Source organism: Nothobranchius furzeri, chromosome 18 (assembly GCF_043380555.1).
Source record: "Nothobranchius furzeri strain GRZ-AD chromosome 18, NfurGRZ-RIMD1, whole genome shotgun sequence".
In the NCBI taxonomy this organism is placed as follows: domain Eukaryota; kingdom Metazoa; phylum Chordata; class Actinopteri; order Cyprinodontiformes; family Nothobranchiidae; genus Nothobranchius; species Nothobranchius furzeri.
In genome coordinates this window covers 46,070,475-46,077,974 of record NC_091758.1, presented here as the reverse complement: position 1 = coordinate 46,077,974, position 7,500 = coordinate 46,070,475, and the positions used below count along the sequence as shown (strand labels likewise).

The following is a 7,500-nucleotide window of genomic DNA, read 5'->3' as shown; positions in this document are numbered from 1 at the left end:
AGCTAAGACAGGAGAGATATGATCTCTCTTTTTAATTCTCATCAGAACTCTAGCTGCAGCATTTTGGACAAGCTGAAGACTTTTAACTACATTCTGTGGACTTCCTGAGAGTAATGAATTACAGTAATCCAGTCTTGATGTAATAAATGCATGAACTAGTTTTTCAGCATCACTCCTGGAAAGGATGCTTCTAATCTTAGCAATATTCCGAAGGTGGAAGAAGGAAATCTGACAAACTTGTGAAACCTGGGATTTGAATGACATGTCCTGGTCAAAGATAACACCAAGGTTCCTTGCTTTGTTCTCGGAGATTAATGTAATGCCATTAAGGTCAGGCGATTGGCTAAGCAATTTCCTTTTCTGGATTTCTGGTCCAAAGATGAGAACTTCTGTCTTGTCTTGATTTAAAAGCAAGAAGTTAAGAGTCATCCAATTTTTTATGTCCTCAAGACAAGCCTGTAATCTACCCAACCGATTAGGTTCATCAGGGTTAATGGATAAATATAACTGAGTATCCTCAGCATAACAGTGGAAGTTTATCCCATGCTGTCTAATGATTTTACCAATTGGGAGCATATATATAGTAAAAAGAATTGGCCCAAGCACTGAACCCTGTGGTACTCCGCAAGTAACCCTGGAGTATGAAGACGATTTGTCATGTACATTTACAAAATGAAATCTGTCAGACAGGTAGGATTTAAACCAGCCTAACGCTGTTCCTTTGATCCCTACAACATGTTCAAGTCTTTCTAAAAGAACATTGTGATCAACTGTGTCAAAGGCAGCACTGAGATCTAACAAGACTAGAACAGACACAAGATTCTTATCTGAGGCCATGAGAATATCATTTGTAACTCTCATTAATGCAGTTTCAGTGCTGTGATACTCTCTAAAACCAGACTGAAATTCCTCAAACAGAGCATTAGTGTTTAAATGCTGACATACTTGGATGGCCACAATTTTCTCCAGGACTTTGGATAAAAATGGAAGGTTAGATATTGGTCTATAATTCATTGGGTCATCTGGATCCAGAGAGGGCTTCTTAAGTGAAGGATTGATTACAGCAACCTTAAAATCTTGTGGTACATATCCATTTACTAAGGATAGATTGATTATATCTAGAATGAGGGCAGTAACCAAAGGAAATGCATCTTTAAATAATTTGGTTGGGATTGGATCCAAAATGCAAGTTGAAGGTTTAGATTAAGCTAATATTTTTGATAACTCTGAAAGCTCAACTGGATCAAAATGGTTCAAGCACAGATGAGGTTCTACAGTCACCTCTGATGCTGCCTCACTTACTGAGGAAGAAGAAATCGCATTAGGGAGGTTGCTAAAGATTTTGTTTCTAATAGAATTAATTTTACTTGTAAAAAATCCCATGAAGTCATTGCTGCTGAGGGCTAAGGGAATAGATGGCTCAGAGCTATGATTCTGTGTAAGTTTGGCAACTGTACCGAAAAAAAATTTAGGATTATGCTTATTCTCCTCAATTAATGCTGAAAAATAAGCAGTTCTAGTTTGTTGAAGCTTATTTTTGTAAAGCACAAGACTATTTTTCCAGGATAGGTAGGCCTCCTCATGGTGCGTAGAGCGCCATGTTCTCTCCAATTTCCTAGAGTTTTGTTTTAAGGCTCGTAGATGAGAGTTAAACCAGGGAGCCAAATTCCTGTCCCTAATTACCTTCTTTTTTAAAGGGGCAACATCATCTAATGCCACACGTAAAGAGGAATTAAAATGATGAACTAAGGCATCAATTTGTGAAGGGCTAGAACTGAAAATATTGCCCTCTGCTACATGCCTCTGAGATGCTGAGGACAGTAAAGATGGAACAGTTGATTTAAAAGACGCACTGATAGAGACCGACTATAGTGAAATTTACTTTCATGTCTCGAGAACTCAGTTATAAAAAACTCAAAGGTTATCAGAAAGTGGTCCGAGAGGACTGGATTATGTGGAAAGATTGTTATTTCCTCACACTCTATGCCATAAGTCAGAACAAGGTCCAATGTATGATGGCAGGAGTGGGTGGAGCTCCTTGAACATCTTAGGTGTGTTCTTGCTGTGTCTTTGTAAATCCATGCTTTCGTTCTTTTTTTTTTTTTTCTTTTTTAAACACAGAAACAGTTTTGTTTACCTGTTTGTAGCTACGGTTTCGCCGACAGCTGCCGGCTTCTTCAGGCTGACGCTGATGGTGGCGCGTCACTTCCTTCTCCGTTTATCTGCGGGCAGCAGAGGACGTTGTCGCCCTCTACTGCCCGCTCTCCCCTCTCCGACGATGCAGTCCCATGCGTGGTCCAGCGTGTAAACTCCGTCGTCCCTGTTCATGGTCCCACATCCACGTCTCCTTATCTCTATTGCTTCCTTGATCCATCTTTTGTATTTTTGTTGTTCGGTGGTTATGATCCGTGTGCTGTCCCAGTCCATTATATGGTTTTCTCTTAAGCAATGATCTGTTACGGCTGACTTTTTTATTGTGCTTTCTGCTTCTTCTTTTGCTGCTCTTGTGTGTTTACGATTTGCCTCTTTCTCGCACTCCTTTCTGTGTTCTATTGTCCGTGTGTTGAGTTGGCGTCCGGTTTCTCCTATGTATGTTTTATTGCATATTTTGCATGGGATTTCGTAGATGACTCCACATTTTTGTCCAGCTGATATTTTGTCTTTTGGGTGTACTAATCTGTTTCTAACTGTTGTGTATGGCTTTGTTGGTGTGTTTATGTTGTGTTTTTTCATTGTTGCTCTTATTTTTTCCGTTATGCCTCTGATGTATGGTAGGGTTATCACTGGTTTTGGTTCTTGTCTTTCTGGGTTTCTGGTTCTTTTTTTGGGTTGTTCTTTGCTTTCTGTTTTTGTTTGTTGTTTTCCTTTGTTTATTGCCCATGTCGGGTATCTGCAGGTCTTTAAAGCGTGTTGTATGTGTTTGTCCTCTTGTTTACGGTCTCTCTCTTCTGTTATTATGTTTGCTCGGTGATATAATGTTCTGATTACTGACATTTTGTGTATGGTGGGGTGTTCTGATGTCCATAATAGATATTGGTCTGTGTGTGTTGGTTTCCTGTATGTGTTTATGTTTAGGGTCCCGTCGGTCTGCCTGGTGATTTTCATGTCCATAAATGCTATGTTGCCTTCTGTTTCTAACTCATAAGTGAATTTTATGTTGCCCGTGTCGTCAATATTGTTTAAGTGTTGTGTTAGTGTTTCTGTTTGACCTTTTGGTATGATTTCCAGTATGTCGTCTACGTAGCGTTTCCATAGTTTTATTTTGCAGTTTGGGGGGGCGGTGGCTATGGCTTTTTGTTCCAGGTCTTCCATGAAAAACTCGCACAGGGTGGCTGATAACGGGTTGAAAAAGGCAAAATAACAGAAAAAATGTACAAACACTGGATTCCCACAGCAAACATAACACCAAGAATATATGGAACACCAAAAATACATAAACAAAACACCCCACTTAGACCAATAGTTGACAGCATAGGTACACCAACATACAACATGGCAAAAGATATCAGCAGAATCATCAGCCCGTTATTAGGAAATACAGACCAACACTGCAAAAATAGTATAGAATTGGCAAAAGAACTAAAGGAAATTACAATAGAAGACAACGACATACTCATCTCACATGACGTCACATCTCTGTTCACAAAAACACCAACCCAAAAAACCATAGACATAGTAGTTAACAGAATCAGACAAGACAAAACTTTACATAAAAGGACAAACCTCACAGCAGATGACATAGCACAACTGATAGGACTGGTAGCTAACTCCACTTACTTCACATACGACGACACAATATACAAACAACTGGATGGCTTCGCCATGGGTAACCCGTTATCAGCCACCCTGTGCGAGTTTTTCATGGAAGACCTGGAACAAAAAGCCATAGCCACCGCCCCCCCAAACTGCAAAATAAAACTATGGAAACGCTACGTAGACGACATACTGGAAATCATACCAAAAGGTCAAACAGAAACACTAACACAACACTTAAACAATATTGACGACACGGGCAACATAAAATTCACTTATGAGTTAGAAACAGAAGGCAGCATAGCATTTATGGACATGAAAATCACCAGGCAGACCGACGGGACCGTAAACATAAACACATACCGGAAACCAACACACACAGACCAATATCTATTATGGACATCAGAACACCCCACCATACACAAAATGTCAGTAATCAGAACATTATATCACCGAGCAAACATAATAACAGAAGAGAGAGACCGTAAACAAGAGGACAAACACATACAACACGCTTTAAAGACCTGCAGATACCCGACATGGGCAATAAACAAAGGAAAACAACAAACAAAAACAGAAAGCAAAGAACAACCCAAAAAAAGAACCAGAAACCCAGAAAGACAAGAACCAAAACCAGTGATAACCCTACCATACATCAGAGGCATAACGGAAAAAATAAGAGCAACAATGAAAAAACACAACATAAACACACCAACAAAGCCATACACAACAGTTAGAAACAGATTAGTACACCCAAAAGACAAAATATCAGCTGGACAAAAATGTGGAGTCATCTACGAAATCCCATGCAAAATATGCAATAAAACATACATAGGAGAAACCGGACGCCAACTCAATACACGGACAATAGAACACAGAAAGGAGTGCGAGAAAGAGGCAAATCGTAAACACACAAGAGCAGCAAAAGAAGAAGCAGAAAGCACAATAAAAAAGTCAGCCGTAACAGATCATTGCTTAAGAGAAAACCATATAATGGACTGGGACAGCACACGGATCATAACCACCGAACAACAAAAATACAAAAGATGGATCAAGGAAGCAATAGAGATAAGGAGACGTGGATGTGGGACCATGAACAGGGACGACGGAGTTTACACGCTGGACCACGCATGGGACTGCATCGTCGGAGAGGGGAGAGCGGGCAGTAGAGGGCGACAACGTCCTCTGCTGCCCGCAGATAAACGGAGAAGGAAGTGACGCGCCACCATCAGCGTCAGCCTGAAGAAGCCGGCAGCTGTCGGCGAAACCGTAGCTACAAACAGGTAAACAAAACTGTTTCTGTGTTTAAAAAAGAACGAAAGCATGGAGTGGGTGGAGCTATGTATTCTTTGAGTAAAACCAATTGAGTCTAAGATATTACTAAAGGCTACATTGAGGTTATCATTTTCAATGTCCACATGAATGTTGAAATCCCCCACTACAATGACCTTATCAGTATTTAGCACCAAATCAGATAAAAAATCAGAGATCTGATCCAAAAACTCAGAGTAAGGTTCTGGTGGACGATATAAAACTACAAACAAGAGTGGTTTTACAGTTTTGCAATCTGGATTAGGAAAACTAAGAATAAGATGTTCAAACGAACTGTAGCTATTAATCTGTAAGGGACTGATTAATAAGTCCGAATGAAAAATGGTTGCCACTCCTCCTCCTCGCCCTGTACTTCGAGCAATATGATGATTTAAATAATTTGAGGGAGTCGACTCGTTTAAGCTAACATAGTCCTCTTGCTGCAGCCAGGATTCTGTGAGAGAGAGCAAAGAGATCTGATAATCACAAATCAAGCCATTAACTAACAAATTCTTAGAAAAAATGGATCTAATGTTCAACAACCCACATTTAATTTTTCTAGTTTTCTGCTCAGTTGAATTTGTTCTAATATTTATGAGATTTCCATGATTTGCTTTATTAAGCCTGATATTTAATCTGTGTGATTTTGGCCGTGGGCAGGACACTGTCTCTATGGGGTAGTGGGTGGGTAACAGTACAGAAGCTGCAGAGGGGTGGGTTAAACTACGACTCTGCTTCCTGGTCTGGACTCTGGGTTGTCATGGAGGACTAATAAAACTGGCCATATTCCTAGAAAGAAGAGCTGCTCCATCCAAAGAGGGATGGATGCCGTCTCTCCGCATCAGACCAGGTTTTCCCCAAAAAGTTTTCCAATTATCAATGTAGCCCACGTTGTTTTCAGGACACCACCTAGACAGCCAGCGGTTGAAGGACAGCATGCGGCTAAACATGTCGTCACTGGTCCGATCAGGCAGGGGGCCAGAGAAAATTACGGAGTCCGACATTGTTTTGGCAAACGTACACACCGAAGCAACATTCATTTTAGTGACCTCCGATTGGCGTAACCGGGTGTCGTTACCGCCAGCGTGAATAACAATCTTACTGTATTTACGCTTATCCTTAGCCAGCAGTTTCAGGTAAGATTTAATGTCGCCCGCTCTGGCCCCAGGTAAACATTTAACTATGGTTGCTGGAGTCTCTAATGCCACGTTTCTGACTATGGAGCTGCCAATGATCAGAGTCGGCTTGTCAGTGGGTGTGTCACTGAGCGGGGAAAATCTATTAGAAACGTGGACGGGTTGGTGGTGGCCCACGGGCTGGGTTCTATGCTTCCTGCATACCGTCACCCAGCCGGCCTGAGGTCCCGGCTGCTCGGGTTCCACTGGAGGGTCGCTACGTGGTGGTTCTGAGCTAGTTAGCCCCGCGCTAGCTAAGTAGCTACGGCTGTTTACGGGTTTTTCAACAGCGCGGAGCCGGGACTCCAATTCCGACACCCTCGCCTCCAAAGCTACAAAAATGCTACATTTATTACACGTACCATTATCACTAAAGGAGGCAGAGGAGTAACTAAACATCTGACACAGAGAGCAAGAGATAGGAGACGGAGAAGCAGAGACAGAAGTAGCCATAGCCGTGCTGAGGCTAAGCTAACTGGACGAGCAGCAAACTGTTCAGTACCAAATAAACTGCGTGCGGACTCAAATGGTTCCCTAAAAGCTAGGTGGAACAACAGAAAATGTGCGTTTTAGCGTGCTTTTGTGCTACAATAACTCAGAGATATCCAAGTACAGAGAAATTAAATCAGCTTTAGCGAGCCCCAAACACCAAACAGCTACACGGAGTGCAACACTGAAAACAGGAAACAGGAAACGCCTTACCGCCAGGTGCAGCCAATCAGCAATCCAACCAGCAAGAAGGTGAGTGAGTGAACCCACTACCAAGGATGAACTCTGCTAGCTTTAATAGTCAGAGAGGAGCTCTAGGATGGACATGGATAAAGGAACTGTAATGTAGAGGTAAAGTAGGGCGGGGCCAACGTTAGCAGCTGTCATACGGTCCATCTGAAATGTTCTACTTTCATTTAGCTCGTTATGTGACGGGTTAGAGCACAGTCTCATGTTAGAGTTTTGTCATGAGAACATTGAGATACCTCACACACTGATGGCATCTAAAAATGAACTTTTTTTCTTTGTTCAAAATAAAGAATAATTTTAATCCCAATTGAAACGTACAATCCTAGAAAAACCTCGTCCAATCAATGTGCACGTCCTGTTCTCACTGACTGGATAGAAATCCCTCCATCAAACTCTGTGTGTGTGTGTGTGTGTGTGTGTGTGTGTGTGTGTGTGTGTGTGTGTGTGTGTGCATGCGTGCGTGCGTGCGTGCGTGCGTGCGCACACATGAGCATGAGCGCGCGCGCACACATGAGCATGAGCG

General features: G+C 41.9%; 1 protein-coding gene across 3 annotated transcripts in view; it reads left to right on the top strand.

Moving 5' to 3' along the window:
- The window catches only part of ak7b (adenylate kinase 7b), a 33,408-nt gene that overhangs the window by 20,278 nt on the left and 5,630 nt on the right, over window positions 1-7,500 (top strand). The window lies entirely within an intron of this gene.